Genomic DNA, 17,347 nt, shown 5'->3' on the forward strand with positions numbered 1-17,347 from the left:
GTACACAATATTTGCACTTTTATATTCGATCTATAGCTGTGTCCCCTTTGTTGCCAAAAGTATTGCAAAAAATTGAATTGGAAAACAGAATTTTTGAGTATACATTCAAAAATGTAAATAATGTCTGAAGAAAGAATCGTGCTAAAACATCCAAATCCCTCAAGTCTTGCCCTGGGACCACAGGAAGGTAGATATTAGAGAAGTGATATCTAATATAACTACCGAACCGCATCCTATAGTCCATGTTGTTTTTTGCTTTACTGATGTCTTGTAATTTATGGATAAAAGAAGGATTTGGTAGTTTATCATTTGAAAGAGGTACACAATATTTACGCTGTTATATTCACTGTATAGCAGTGCCGCATTTGTTGCCAAATTCTTTGCAAATATGAAATGGGAAAAATGAAATTTTTGAGTACACGTGAAGGAATATATATATATATATATATATATATATATATATATATATATATAATGTCCGCTGTCAATGAATGTACAATCAGAAATGTTGCACAATATTCATTCAATTACAGGTCTGCAGAGAAAAAAAAAACTGGCATCTGGGAAACAGAAGATACCTAGGTCACAGGATTGGACCTGGCAAAAAAATTAATCTCCAGAAGAATCTCCTTCTCTTTGTCCTCCTGGAATTTTTCTACCCATGACAAGCCCCTGACTAACTTTCTCCATTCAGAGCATGTAACCACTAATGAAGCAGAGAGAAGTGCCTAGCTTTAGAGAGATGTAGCATGTAAAGTTTTCTACTGTTTCACAGGAGACACTCCAGGAAAGGGCACCTCCAAATCTGGTTAATGTATGGAAATCTGTTCAGCAGGTAGGCTATGACTATTCTCAGTGGCATCATCATTACGCCATCCATGAAAAATCTCTTGTATTCTGGAGAGCCCTAGATTCTTGTGTGCTGTCACAAGTGTTGTCTTGACAGCAATTACCTCTCAGATATTACTTCCATATATCTATTAACTAATTGGCCTCTAATTCAGAGTAAAGAGGCATTTGGGAGGGAGAACAAATAGGATGAAGAGGTCAGAGATGGGGGAATGAAGATGGAGATTTGTCTTGGTATAAAATATAAGAAGAAATATGTGGCTCTTGGGAAAACACCATGTGCAGATGGCTTTAGTTCTTTGGTTCTCTGAGTTTACTGAGCCCTTGGAGAAGTTGCTGAGCATCCTAAAGACCTTAGGGAAGATGGTAAAGTTTCTAGATATCCCTTTTTAGATTTCGATGGTCCTGGGGTTTGTATGGCTGATGCTAAATGTTTCCCAGAAAGAGTGCTTCAGCCAGATTGATTTTCAGATGCTTTAGAAGACATGGAATTTTTCTGATATACTTGGGATAATGGCACAAGTCTACATGACATTTTTCATTGTGGACTTTTCCTCAGACCTTTGGAAATATAAAAAAAAAAAACGTTTTGTATTTTTGAAGTCTAGTTTGCACAATGAAAAATCACATTGAGCCCGGAGAACACTTTCTGGCGCCCTTGACAGGGGTGAAGAAATTCCCTGAAATCCTAGGGTAGATGGGGAACATGCCTTGTTGGTAGAAAGATGAGTTTTTGAGCATCTTGGGACAATATGGGATGTCCAACATGCCCTTGTAAGGATTGGCAACTTTCCACAATTCCTTCCTCATTTTGAAAAATTCCATGGATTTTTGGACAGATGGAGAAGTTGTGGGACTCACCTGAGGAGTAGTTGTAGCTTTTTGTGTCTCTTTGGCAGCAGAAGATGGCACAAGATCCCTTTTGGCAGAAGGGGGAAGGTTGAATCTGTCTTCCTTAGAGGAGAAGTTTTTCAAGACTTCATCAGAAAGATCAAATCATAACACTTTGTTTCTAGAAACTGGGTGCCTGTGGTCCAATTTGGTAGAGGGAGAATTTCGACTATTGCTCCCCAGAGTGGACATGTGAAATAAATCTACTTGGGTAGATAGGGATAGTTGTAAAGCATGCTGTTCAGATGCAGTAGATCGTAAGATCAGATGAGGAAGGTCTTAATGTACCATGTATATGTGTAGAAATCCTGACTGTGACATCAGAATGGGGGTTAGGTATTGGAGCTACCTCTGAATATGTGACATCTCCTAGAGAATCATGGACATATGTGAGAGCTCTGAGAGACTCATGAGTAGATAAGGATGTTTCTAGATATCGTTGTGTAATTGTGGAAGTTCCAAGAAATATTTCTTCTACTGGAGAAGTGGAAACAGACTTTTGTATAAAGTGTCAGGTTCCCTAGCCTTCTTGATAGGCAAAACAGGTTCCAAGGAGCCTTCACAAGATAAGGTAAAATCCAGAGCCTTTGATGTATTGGCCAGATGTTCTGGGTCCGCTTGTGGGTGTAGAAAAGGACTGGACACCCTTTGTGCATATTTGGAAGCGTGTGTAGCTTCTTCTGTAGTTGGGGAGGATGGCTGATCTTGAAGAGTTAAGGAAGTTCCTATAGCCTCCTGTGAAGTTTGCGGAGGTCATATGTATTCTGTTGCACTAATGGAATCCAAGGATTCCATTTCCTCAGATGTCGAGAATGGCAAAGACACTGCTGTTTGCATATCATGTTCCCCTACTCCTCGTTCACATGTGGTTGGATCCATACCCTTCTCTACAGATGGAATATGTCCTAGAACATCTTTTGTACATGTGTCACATCCACAAGCCATTTCTAAAGATGTGGCTGTCTGTAGAACTCCTTTTTTAGATGTTTCTTGTCCCACACTCTCTTTATGAGATATTGTACTACTCAGAGAATCCTGCTCAGTGTTGGGAAATTCTAGCATCTCTGATGTATATGTGGAAAATTTTGGAGCCTCTCTTTCAAGAGAGAATGACCTAGAGTCCCCTGAGGAGGAAGGGGATGTTTCATCTTCTCTGCACATTGTATCAATATGGAGTCTGCAAGGCTCATTGGCTGTGTGTTGTGATAAACTTGGCTCTTTTGGGCCTGATGATAAGTCAGAAAGGTCCTTTTGGGTGGTAGAGGATATTTGAATAATTTCTGTTGTACAGGGACTTAGGAAGCCCTGGGGGACATGGTGAGGGTGCAAGATCACATTTTTATGTGCACAAGGTACAAGAGACACTTGGGTAAACTCAGTATTTTTTATCACATCTTGTGTGGGTGTGGAACTCTCAAGAGCCCCTTCTGAAACTGTCAATGGTCCTTGATCTAATGGTGTACATGCAGAATGTTTTGTCTGTTCCTGGACTGGTATGTGTGTTATGAGATTCACTTGGGGATTTGTGACTGTATTTTGTCCCTCTTGGACCATAGATGATTTAAGCACATTTTTAATAGTGAAGGGCTTTGAAGGTACCCTTCATTTAATAGGGAAGTTCTGAAATCCCCTTTGTCAGCAGAAACAGGTTTCGAATTCATTTTACATGAAGCAGATTTAATACGGAACTTTTATATAGATGGGGGACATCTTTGACTGTCTTTGTGAGTGGACACAGCTCTCTGCCATTCTTTGGCAGCTGGCAAAGGTATTATAGTCTCATGCGCAGAGGAGGCAGGACTTACTCCATTTGTGGAATATGAGAAATCATTGAGATTATCTTTAAGAAAAGAACTTTTGCAGCCCTCCTTGTCTGATTGGGCCTGTTGTACCACCCCTTGATCAGAGGGGTCTTCTCAAACACATTTGGAGGAGAATTGGAAAGAGCAGAGACCTGTAGGATAGGGAATGAACATTTGAATCTTCTTTGGAATCTCTGTTGGACAGAGAGCTGATCACCCAGAAGAGTGGGCAATACTGAGACCTCAGGGAAGGAGAGACTGCCATCTCTGCCCACCTGTGCCCATATCCCTACCCCAAGAGGAAACTGCATAGTGCCTCTGTGCACATGAATATAGGAGCAGTCAAGCTGCAGGAGCCCTGAAGTACAAATGGAACATGGACTGGAACTGGTCCAAACAGCATCCTACACACAAATCTTGTGTGAGGTGGGGAAGACTTAGACCATTAGAGGGGCTGAAACCCCTGAAAACTCTGCTCACATTCCTTACTCCAGAAAAAAAAAAAACAAACGCCAAGCTACATCTGGGCCTCCTGTGCATAGTGACCTATGATCAGGAGGGGCAGGACATTTCTGGTTGCAGCTCTCATAGAGAGCTGAATGTCAGTCTGAGGAGCAACTTCATGCCTGAGACCAGAGTTGAATACAACTATTCTGCTCTAAGTGACCTGACTGGTGGACTCAGGACATGCAAAGGCAGAACTCCCCTGGGACCAGGCACTTCCAATTTATAGTTGGCTCCTAAACATCACTGATCTTGGCCCAGTGATCCCTGCTCCTAGACACTGTGGGAGAGAGAGCTGATCACCCAGGAGTCTGGGCAATACTGAGCCTACAAGGAACAGAGACTGCCACTTCTGCCCACCATTACCCACATCTCTGGCCCAAGACAAAACATCATAGTGCCTCTGGACCCAGGAATATAGGAGGAGTAAATATGCAGGAGCACCACTTTCCAGACTGTGCCTGGATCTGAACAGAACTGATCAAACAGCTCCCTATACACAAATACAGAGGGTAGGGTAAGTAGACCTTCAGAGGAGTAGACTTTCCTGGGGATCCAGAGGAGACTACTCTCTGCCCAGATTCCTGACTCAAGATGAAAACACCTTCTGCCTTCTGTGCCACCTCCCCCCACAGAGGGACCTAGGAGAAGTATGGGAATTCCTTCTGGTTCTTGCCACAGGGACAGGTGAAAGTCAGTGGACAGGAGAAACTGCACGCCTGAGATCAGAATACTCTGCGTCCACAACTGGGTAAAAAAACAAAACAAAACAGGAAAACAGGTCTACAGAAGTCCTGACACATGAGCCTACAGGATGGTCAAGCCACAGTCAGAAAGAGCAAGACAACCTAAAGCCAGGGACAACCTGATTGCCAGAGGCAATCACATGAAAACAAACAACAGAAATCAAGACAGCTTGGGCTCATCAAAGCCCAAATGTACCACCAAGGCAAAAACTAGATATCTAAACACATGAAAAAAGCAAGATCTAGATTTAAATTGACATTTTATCATTACGATGGAGGATGTTACGAAGGTCATAAATAAGTCTCTGGAGAAAATACAGGACAACAGAAAATACAAAAGCAAACAAGTAGAATCCCAGAAAGAGGGAACACAAAACTACCTTAAAGAACTACTGGACAAACAACAAAACAGGAGAAGGAAATGAACAAAACCAGTTAAAATGGAAATAGAAACAATGAAAAAAGCACAAAGGAAGTCAACCCTGTAGATGGAAAACTTAGGAAAGAGACCAGGAGTCATAGATCTGAGAATCAAATACAGGATAAAGAGATAGAAGATAGAATCTAATGAGCAGAAGATTCCATAGAAATCATTGACACAACTGTCAAAGATAATGTAAAACAGAAAAGCACGTAGCCCAAAATACACAAGAAATCCAGGACACAATGAGAAGATCAAATCTAAGGATAACAGGAATAGAAGATAGTAAAGACTGCCAACATTAAGGGACATTAATAATTTAAACAAAATTATAGAATAAAACTTCCCTAATCTAAAGAAAGAGATGCCCATAAACATACACAAAGCTTACAGAACTCCAAATAGATTGGACCAGAAAAGGATATCCTCCCATCACATAACAGTCAAAACACAAAATGCACAAAACAAAAAAAAAATTGAAAAGCAGTAAGGGAAAAGGTTAGTTAACATATAAAGGCAAACCTATCAGAATTACTCCAGAATTCTCACCAGAAACTATGAAAACCTGAAGATCCTGCCCAGATGTCATACAGACACTAAGAGAACAAAAACGCCAGCCCAGGTTACTGTTTCCAGCAAAACTCTCAATTAACATAGATGGAGAATCCAAGATATTCCATGACAAAAACAAATTTAAACAATATCTTTCTATATATCCAGTCCTACATAGGACACTAACTGGCAAACCCCAACACAAGGAGGAAAGTAAAGTCATATGTAAAGCAAGAAATTAATCTTTTCACAACAAAACAAAGAGAAGCACACAAACATAAACTAACCTAGAATTATGAAAATAAGAGAAGGTGACCATCACTAATCCTGAATATCTCTCAACTTCTATGAACTCAATTCCCCACTAAAAAGACACAGATTGACAAACTGGATATGTAATGAGGACCCAGTGTTTTGCACTACAAGAAACACACTTCAGAGACAAAGACATACATTACCTCAGAGTAAAAGGCTGGAAAACAAATTTCCAAGCAGATGGTCTGAAGAAGCAAGTTGGAGTAGCCATTCTAATATATAAAACCATTTTCAACAAAAAGTCATCAAAAAGCATAAGGAATGACACTTCATATGAATCAAAGCAAAAATCCACATGGATGAAATGAAAAAATAAATATCTATGCTCCAAATATAAGGGCACCTACATACATAAAAGAAATCTTACTAAAGCTCAATGAACATATTGCACCGCAAATAATAATAGCAGGAGATTTAAACTCTCTACTCTCATCACTAGACAGATCACAGAAACAGAATTTAACTGACTAATAATTAAATAGACAGACTAACATAAGTTTTAAACCAAATGGACTTAACCAATATTTTAAAACATTCTATCATAAAACAAAAGGAAATAACTTCTTCTCACCACTTCAAGGCACTTTCTCCAAAATTGATCATATAATCAGTCAAAAATCAGGCATCAAAGGATACAGAAAGATAGAAATAATCCAATGCATCCTATCAGACCACCATGGGCTAAGGCTGTTCTTCAATAAAAATTAGGAAAGAACACCGACATATACATGGAAGTTGAAAAATGCTCTACTCAATTATAATTTGGTCAAGGAAGAAATGAACAAAGAAATTAAAGACTTCTTAGAATTTAATGAAAATGAAGGTACAATATACTCAAACTTTTGGAACACAATGAAAGCTATGGTAAAAGGAATACTCATACCTCTGAATGCCTGCAGAAAGAAACAGGAGAGAACATACATCAGCAGCTTTAAGCAAACCTAAAAGCTCTAGAACAAAAAGAAGCAAATACATGCAGGAGTAGTAGAAGGCATGAAGTAATCAAACTCAGGGCTGAAATCAACCAAGTAGAAAAAAAAGGGATTCTACCAAGAGTCAAAGAACCAATACCTGGTTCTCTGAGAAAATCAACAGGATACATTAACCCATAGCCAGACTAACCAGAGGATATAGAGAGTGCGTCTAAATTAACAAAATCATATATTAAAAAGGGAGACATAACAGCAGAATCATAGGAAATTAAAAAAAAAACATTGTACTACAAAAGCAAATGTTCAACAAAACTTGAAAATCTGTAAAAAAAAGGACAATTTTCTAGACAAATACAAGAGACAAAAGCTAAATCAGGAAAAGATAAACCTTTTAAACAACCCATAACATCCAAAGGAATAAAAGCAATCATCAAAACTCTCCCAACCAAAAAGAGTCCAGGATCAGATGGGTTTAGTGCAGAAATCCATCCAAAATTCACTGAAAATTTCATAACAATACTGTCCAAACTATTCCATAAAATAGAAACAGATGGAGTACTACCAAATTTCTTTCATTAAGACCAAAATTACTCTTATAACTAAAACACAGAAAGACCCAAAAAAGAAAGAGAACTTCAGACCAATTTCTCTTATCAATATCGACACCAAAAATTCAAAGAAATTCTTGCAAACCTAATCCTACAACACATTAAACAATCATCCACTATGATTAAGTAGGATTCATCCCAGGCTTGCCGGAATGTTTTATATACAGAAAACAAACAACGTAATCCACTGTATAAACAAACTCAAAGATAAAAACGCCATTATTGTTTAATTAGATGCTGAGAAAGATTTTGCCAAAATTCAAAATCCCTTCATGATAAAAGTCCTGGAAAGTCCAGGAATTTAAGGCCCATACTTAAACATATACAGCAAATCCGTAGCTAACACTAAACTAAGTGGAGAGAAACTTAAAGCAATCACGCTGAAATCAGAGACTAGACAAGGCTGCCTACTAGCTCACAACTTATTCAGTATAGTAATAAATATCTTAGCCAGAACAAGCAGACACTAAAGGAGGTCAAAAGGATATAGATTGGAAAGGAAGAAATCAAAATAGCACTGTTTGTAGTTGATATGATAGTATACTTAGGGACCTCAAAAGTTCCACAACATAATTACTTGTAGGGAGCAGTGCGGTAAAACAAAGATGGCGCCAACATCCAACCCATCTGAAGGTAACTAACTTACCACGCATGCGCAGGCTTGTCCCCTTGCTAGGGTGGCCATCTGATAATGAGGTGATCCAGCGCCCTCCTGTGGTGAACAATAGTACTGTGCATGCACGGGTTTTGCACCTGTCTTCAGTCTGCTGTGGCGGTACTATGCTACTGTGGTGGTTCATGCTGTGCCAATCTCTGGAGGATAAGTAGCTGGGATTATAGTGGGGTGATAGTGGGGTGATTCGTGCTCCACCTATCCCTGAAAGATTATTAGCATATATTATTGTGGATATAAGGCGAGCGACTCTGCCGCTCATGGTCCCCATATCAACAATGAAGTGGTCCTGCAGTAAGTCTGTTGAGAAGAATATGACTGTGTTGCATCTTCCTTGCCAGCCGAGGTGGCCGAAACAAGTGGTGGACCATGCAGAGACCCAAGGATGTCCTCGTGGATTTCAGAACTCTTCAGATCCAGGACAGCGACGTTGGAAAGTTTCAGGTAAGGGACAATAATGTTCTCTGGAGGTAAGCAGAGATGATGAAAGCCTTGGGTTAGAGGCTAAAAGATCTGTAGTCTACAGCAATATTGTTTCCAATTGATCCTTTGTAGGTAGGACTTGTAATTTTGTTTCTTTTATTTTTTGTGTTGTGGATTTGCTTTCTTTTGAATTGCCACCATTCTAGACGGGAGTGCATTTGCTGGGAATAGCCAGCAAGTCCCAGGCTACGAAGTCATGTGGAAACAAACATGCCAGCTCACCCTGCTCGGAAAACTGCTAGTAAATAAGTTCAGTGAGTATGGGGAGCTCACATTCCAGCCCGCTCCTGACAGCTCTCCAGGAGCTCCTTAATCGGCATAAGCTCAAAGTTGAAAGAAAATCCTGTTGAGCTTTCTTGATGAATGCGATCGTAGTTCTCCATGGTTTATAGTATCGGGATCTCTTACCTTGCCAGCATGGGACAAATTGGGAAAAGATCTGGATAAAGAAGCCACAGAGGGCAAGCTTAAGCCCGGATTAAAGCCTCTTGGCCAGATGGTCTGTTGCTGCTTAGAGGATAACGATGTGAGGAGGCCGTTAGAGCCATTAAGACAGGTCAGAGGGTCCTTGCAGAGCAACAAGAAGGTATGTTGGAGGGAAAAGAGGTCTCCAAAGGAAAAAAAAGAGTAAAGAAAAGTAGATAAAAAAAAACAGAGAGAAGGCAGATATAAAAAAGAGGATAATTGGGGTTGGGGATTTAGCTCAGCGGTAGAGCGCTTGCCTAGCGAGCGCAAGGCCCTGGGTTCGGTCCCCAGCTCTGAAAAAAAAAAGAAAAAAGAAAAAAAAAGAGGATAATCAGGCCAGGAAACAAATGAGATATATTCTTTTGTAAAAGCCTTGACCTTAGAAATGTCTGACAATCTAGAAAGCATCACTGACAGTTTAGAGAAAGTGAAACTAAAGGTAGAACCATCAGGTCCTAGGTCTCCCCACAGAGCAACAAAAGGAAGCACAGGACTCAACCTCAGTTCCACTACCAGATTCATATTGACCCCTCGAATGGGAATTGAGGTGGTGTATACAGATTTTAAAGGCCGCTGTAAGCAGAATTCAGAAGGATCGCAGAAAGTGAAAGCATGTGCAAAGATAAAGATTAGGGGTAGTGGTCAAAAGGGGAAAAGGTAATAATGGTAAAATATTTTTGTGTATGTATTCTTTTAGAGTTATGTTAAAATCTAGAGAAGCAAAGTCGAATCTCATACATGCTTTTAGTTTTTTGACCCTGACTAGAGACAGTTTACACCCTAGATAAGAGAGAGAATGGAGTTGAGAAAAACAGAACTCCCGAACTCTCCACAGATGCTTTGGCAAAAGAAGGAAATGAGCTTAAATGTTTTGGAGCTCTCCTGGGAACAGAAGGAGGTGGGAGACATCTTGGCTCCTTGCTGTCTCCTATTGGAGAAGTGCTTATTTCTTGTTCTGGGTTCTTTAGGTAGGATGTCTGGGTCTCTTTGGTGGAACACCATCTAGTTCTTTTCCTCTGTGTCTATTTTCTGTCCTTGGTGCACCAAGCTCTCCATTTATGTCAATTTATGTCTGGGTTTTGCTTCTCGTTGCTCGAATGTTTTGTGTTTCATGTTTAAAAGAAAAGGTTAAAATTTTAATTGCTGGTTGATTCACCCATTAATGTAGCTTTAACTCCTTTCAAGAAAAGAACCAATAAACAAAAAGTTCTAATTGGATTTTGGAGTCTGCACCTGTGGATAGAAGCCTAAGTCTGCTGGGCAAGCTCCCCAGGGGGCTGGCTAAATGTTTATACTAGCCGACCCTAAAGACAACAGGAGCTTCACAGCTTCTAATGTAATGGAACTGATGGCTGTTCCTCTTAGAAAAATCTTTGACTGTGATTATTGGACTCAACAGGTGACAAGGTGTTTCTCTTAAATCTACAGCTAGAAAAAGTAACAATGGTGATTGATTTATATATTAAAGGTATGTGTAGCAACTTCAATTTTGTTTCTGATTGGTTTTAAATGTATTAATATTCTCTACACGTCTTGGTTATGGTCTACTGGCTTTTAAGTTATTGGATATGGTAAAAAAATGTGACATTGGTAACAGAAAGTTGACAGAAAACTGGTAATTTTGGACGGAGTCATTCTAGAAAACATGTGGCTTGAGCCAATCTAGGGAAACAGGTCTAAATTGGGATGATATTTTTATGGAAATCTTATCCTAGAAACCAGGTATCTAAAAGATTTTAAGGCAATATCTCTTTGTTGTGGTATTGGAGACCGCACCATCATGCGTTCATATGTAGGAATTGGCAGTCAAACCTCGTAGAATGAAGGATAGACTCGGTGATTTGGAGACTGAATTTTGGGATGATGAAGCTGATCTCGAGGAAGAGGCTGCTCAGTGTGAGAGGGAAGGATATGATCCAGACTAGTGCCACATGGCAACGAGGCAGACAATTAGGCAAGAAAGCGGTTAAACCAACAGCACCTCCATATAACCCTCAACATAAAAGCATAGTGAAGCCTGCAAAAGGTACTTCTTTTTGCCCAGAGGTGTGGAAAGATATGGGATTAAGTTTTACAGTGTTTCTCAATGCTAACGGGCATAGATATCATGAACACGTTGACTTTAAGACTATAAAGCAACGGGAAGAATCGGTTAGAACCTATGGGGTCAATGCAGCTTTTGTTGTGGCTCAAGTTGAGGCTATTGCTAAGTATTGCCTCAACCCTGGTGATTGGGGGAGTCTGGCAAAAGCCTGCCTCTCCTCAGGTCAATACTTAGATTGGAAATCTTATCTTTTTGAATATGCTAATACTCAGGCTGCCATTAATCTGGCCTCAGGAATAGACCTTCAGAGATATTGGGAAGCTGACATGCTATTGGGTCTAGGGATATTCACTCTGGATGAGACTGGTTATCCAGAACAAGTCTATAGCAAAATTAACAGCCACTGTATGAGATCCTGAAAGGGGATTCTCAGCTTACTTCACCCTGTGCTTTAACCAAGGAAGCATGATTATCCTTGAGGAAAGTAGAAAAAAAGACTGGAAAAGGCAATGCTGAGAATGTACAAGGAAAAGGAGGATCTGATTTTGTGTATACTGAGAACTATTCTTCAGCCTACAGGAGTGCTATGGCAACAAGACCCGCTTCTTTGGATTTATCCTCATATTTCTCCTAACAAGACCCTTGAATATTACCGTTCTGCTGTTGCACAGCTTGCTGTGTTAGGCATTAAATCTTGCATTCAGCATTTTGGTATTTTACCCAAGAAAATTATTATACCATATACAACTGCTCAGATGGAAACATTGTGTGCCTTGATAGATGATTGGGCCATATTATGCTGTAGTTTTGATGGAGAGTTTGACAATCATTACCCTAAGGATCCTTTGCTTCAATTTTTTACTGAACATCCAGTGATCTTTCCTAAGGTCACTGCCTCTGAGCCTTTATTTGGAGCATTAGATATTTATGCAGATGGCTACAAAAGAGGTGTAGGTGCCTATATGGTTGATTCTCAAGAACCAATATTAATTTAGTACAGTCCAGGTACCCCCCAAATTACAGAATTTAAAATTGTATTGGAAGTTTTTAAAAAGATTTCATGATTCTTCCAATTTAATTTCTGATTTTGCTTATGTAGTTAATGCAGTGCGCTCACTTGAAATTGCAGGGCCAATTCGGTCGACTAGTACTGTATGTTAAATTCTTTTACAATTACAAAAATTGATTTGGGCCAGAAAAAATAAATTTTTCACACAACATATTCGAGCCCATACGGATTTGCCTGGTACATGACCAGTAAAAACGCCCTGGTTGATGATAGTACTCATAGAGAGTTTATTTTTCATGCTGCTCCGGTTGATCTCGCTAGAGAATTTCATCAATTTTTCATGTTCCTGTCTTAGAGAATTTCATGTTCCTGCCATTACTCTTCAACAAAAATTTAGCATCTCTAGGGCTACAGCTCATGATGTGGTGTTACGCTGCAAGAATTGTGTTCTATTTCACCATTCTCTTCATGTGGGAAATAACCCTCGTGGTCTGATCCCACTAAAACTTTGGCAGATGAATGTCACACACATATCTCAATTTGGAAATTTAAAATATGCTCATGTTTCTGTTTATAGTTGTTCCGATATTATACATGCCACTCTGATGATTGGTGAAAAGGCTCGTAATGCCATTAGTCATTGCTTAGAGGCTTGTCCAGGCTGGGGAAAGCCTGATAGTCTTAAGACAGACAACAGACCTGACAACAATGCAAAGAACTTTCAGTCATTTTGCCAGACAATGCAGGTCAGTCATACTACAGGTTTGTGATACAATCCCAAGGGTCAAGGAATTGTTTAAAGAGTACATCGTACTTTAAAAGAGCTTATAAAAAAACAAAAAGAGGGAATTGCCAGTGGCTGAACACCAAAAGAACAACTTTATTTAGCTCTTTTACTCTAAATTTCTTATTTTTGGATGAGCATGGCCGCTCAGCTGCAGATCGCCATGCTGCTACTATATCTATAACTAATGCAAAAGTAAAGTGGAAGGAAATCTTAACTGATGAATGGCCTGGCCCAGATCCCATGATTTCTAGATCTAGTGGAGGTGTCTGTATTTTTCCGCAGAATCAATAAAATAGAATTTGGGTACCTGAGCACTTGACTCGAAAATTGCCTTCTGCTCTTCTTGAAGATGAGACTACGAACTCTACAATTACTACTGGGAATGGTAATACAGGCTGATTCACTCACCCTGTGGACTATTTCCATATACTGGCCAGTCTACATGCCAGTTCATAGTAATTCTACTGTTTTTCCAACCTTTTCCTTCAACTTATGTTTGCGTGATGCTCCCTATATAGTGCCAAATGGAGAAATGCCCCAATGGTATGCCATCACTAACTTTTCTCTGTCGCATACCTTATGTTTTACCGTAAAGGACTCTTCCCTGCCGTGTTTGGTTGCTTAGAGCCACATTAGCTCATTGTTTGGATCCTGTGAGTGACAGTTCAATCAGTACTGGGATCATCCTGATTGCTTTGAGTCAAATTACCCAGGGGGTCTCTTCACCAAGCGGGAACATGTCAGTCGATAGTTCTGCCGATTTGAACATTTTATCACAGATTGTGATGCATAATTGTAGCGTTCCATCACGCCCGGGGCAAGGTAACTATACACAGGATAACTCTACCTGTCGTAGAGTCTTACCGGCTTGCCCCCTGCATCAAGAGTTTCGACCTGATTTTATCCCATTTCCAACTCCATTCAATAGAGCAAAACATATCCTACCGGGATTTAAACTTTCCCCTACTCTTGGCCATGTACAGTTTGATTGAGGGGGGAATAAGACTGGCAAGCATAATCTCTGGCCTTGGTTTCAGTGGGTACTGTCCAATGAACAAGGGGCATATACATCCCTGCCCCCCTTTGCTAGTTTGATGAGTGAGAACTTCACACTGTATAATGTTTCAGCTACCAGAAAAAAATTATACCATGTTGATCAATATTCAATACAATAACCTCTTGGCAAATAATACTGCCACTAGTACTTCAGTATTTATTAGATCACCTTTTTTCTTTCTGATAAGCACTAATGTAAGCAATGATGCTTTACATTGTAATAGTTTTGATGTAGTCTGCTATTTAGCTGAATGCTGGGATGGAACTAATGACACCGCAGTGATGGTTAAGTTTCCCACCTTTGTGCCAATCTCAGTGGAGACAAACCCAGATAGCTTTCCTATTCTTAATTTGCTGAGAGCCAAAAGAGTTTTTGGAAATACAGCAGCCATAATTTCAGCTATTGTGCTGTCTGCTGCCTCAGCTACCACAGCTGCAATCGCTATGACCAATCAAATATAGACGGCTGAGACTGTCAATCAGATTGTAGAAAAAACTTCAGTGGCGCTAGAGATACAGAAAGAATTTAATACCCATTTTGGCATCTGGCCTTCTCTTAGCCAATCAAAGGACAGATTTAGTTCAAGAACAAATTGAAGCATTGTATTATATGACACAGCTGTCTTGCATTTCCTCCCTTAGTGATTTATGCATTACTCCTTTGCGAGCTAACTTTTCTCAGCATTCTCAGCAGAGCAAAGAAATCTCGAATTATCTGAAAGGAAACTGATACAATAAAGCAGAGTGACTATCAAGACAATTGCTGATGCAGATTGCTGTCCTCAACAGCACTAGGTTGGACTCCAACACAGTTGAAGATTTTACCTCATGGATTACCAACACTTTCTCCTTTTTTAAAGAGTGTGTGGGCATGTTTTCCTGGGGACCTATAGACCTCCTTGGATGCGGAGTATGTCTCCAGCTTATTGGCCATTTTAAAAGGGAACATGCCAGACACAAAGTGGCTGTTTACCAGGCTATGACCGCCTTACAACATGGTGCTTCTCTCAATATATGGCTGGCCTCTTTGAAAGATTAAGAGTTCACCGTAGATCATTTTTGTCACAGTCATGTGGAGTCAATGTGTCCAGGGACAGGCAACTTTCCTTGAGCTCGGACCAAAAGGCATTGTACAGCTATCTTTTGTGACATTATTCAGGGAGTCACTCAGGACACAAAGAATAGGGTTAAAAATTTAAAAAAAATTTTTTTGATTTTGTAAAAATACTTGTCCATAGTTCCCCCAGGGGGGGAACAATTGATTCAAAAGATAATAGAGGTTTAGTGATTGTTTAATGGATGGGCTAACCCTTTTACAGAACTCTACCCTCTGTATTGAATAAAAGTTGTGTGCTCTTTGGGTACAAGGTTGCCTTTCCTTGTGTGGATGAGCAACCTCACGTACGTGGATTAAAAACTTTATACACTCATGCTACTGCAGCGGTCACTTTGTCAATCTGTGCTCAGAGTTTTCATCCAGACGTTGTCCACTATGGGGTCTTACAACATTTTGGTGCATCACAAGGAACTGTGCTCCCTGCAGACCACAATTGGTGAAAAGATCGGAGGTAAGCTCGAGCAAATTTGTGTTTTGTGTTCTGTTTTACTTTCTGATTTGTCTCTGTGTCATGTCTCATATTTGTTTCATGTTGTTGTTGTCTGCCTCTGCTGTCTGAAGGGTATGAGTCCCCACAGAAGAAGGTTTAGAGTTGACTAGGTGGTCGCAATTGGTCCTGTAAGGGGCTTAATGCTGTGACAGGTCGACTTGCTAGTTGTCAAAGGCCACAGGCCTTAGAGGATGCTCTAGGAGGAGAAAGGGATCTAGGGGACACTCTAGAATTCCACTGGGAGGTGGATCAGATGGTCTGCCTCATCCCAGAAGCAGCTAAGGTGAAGATGCATTTTGGGAAAGGTACTGAAGGTAACAAGCATCTGTGGAATTTGCTTATAGAATGCTTTTTCTTGGTCTTGTTTGTCTAGTTTGTTTTCTTTGGTATTGTCGAGTGTCGTTTTTGGCTTTTGTTTCATTTTTGGTCTTGCACTGATGATAGTGTTTGAAATCATGGAACTGTTTGCTTTGTTTCTCAAGAATTTTTACTTGGTCCTCTTGGTGCTTAACTTGGAAATAATTTGCTTGAGAGAAATTGTTTTCTGCCAGGGATCCTGCCTTATCTGATGTCCCTATTGTAAGTGAGGAGTTGGTCTTCAGCATTAAGTCACCTTCCTTGTTAGTCATCATTGACATAGACAGTGCCTATGATCCTATCCCTGCAGCAGTCAGTTCTTGCCCCTATGATCAAAATGCCCCAGGTTGGGGGTCAGGGTAGTAACTAAAATAGTTTCAGAAAGAGTCTGCAGCAGACTGTGAGGAAGTTTGCTTTTCCAAACAAAACAGGCCTTAGTCTAGGATAAAAAGAGTAGAAAGTCTTGGCACTGACTCTTCCGCTCACTCCAACTGGAAGCTGTGACCAAGGTCAGGATGAATGTGTTTTTTTCCATGGCCCTCTAACTCAGTGAGACGGCTTGGTGAAGGGCTACTACTGCAGTCCTGGGAGGGCTATACTTCTATTAAAGATCAGTAATCCAGTGTTAGTAATCCATTTATTGGTTGTAAGATTCAGGAAACCCAATGCAATTGTGACCCCTGCCTCAGGAATTGAAGCAGAAAGAGTCCTTTAAACAATTTGCCTCTAACTATAGCTTACTCTCTGATACCTGAGGCTTCAGTCGAATAACACCCCCCTGGGCAAGCCCTCCTTCAATACTCAAACACTATTTTCTCCTGGTCTTTTGGGACAAGATCATCCGGCATGTCTGACAGCCTGGAAGAAACTTCCCTCCTAAAGCAGACGAACCATACAATTATTTTATCAGTCACTTGGCATATAGCACACAGGTCCTAACCATCTCTCCATCCTTTTGTTATTACTTCTTACTGGAAGTCTAGTGTCCTTAAGAGGCTGGATCTCTTGAGAGGCAGAGCCACTGAGCTGACTCTAAGGAGATGAGCTGAGCTGTGGAGAATCTAAGTCCAGAGAGACAGCCAGTAGCAGAGCAGCTGCCTCTCTGCTTTCCTTTTAGTTTCACAGGCACAAAGCTTGTGCTCGATTATGGGCTGGCCTTTTCGCCCCAAGAAAGCTGGCTAATTTAGCTGTGCGATTGAATGCTATTTGTCACCTGATCTGGTTGTTCCACCTACTCTCACCAGGC

Source organism: Rattus norvegicus, chromosome Y, assembly GCF_036323735.1.
Source record: "Rattus norvegicus strain BN/NHsdMcwi chromosome Y, GRCr8, whole genome shotgun sequence".
Taxonomy (NCBI): Eukaryota; Metazoa; Chordata; class Mammalia; order Rodentia; family Muridae; genus Rattus; species Rattus norvegicus.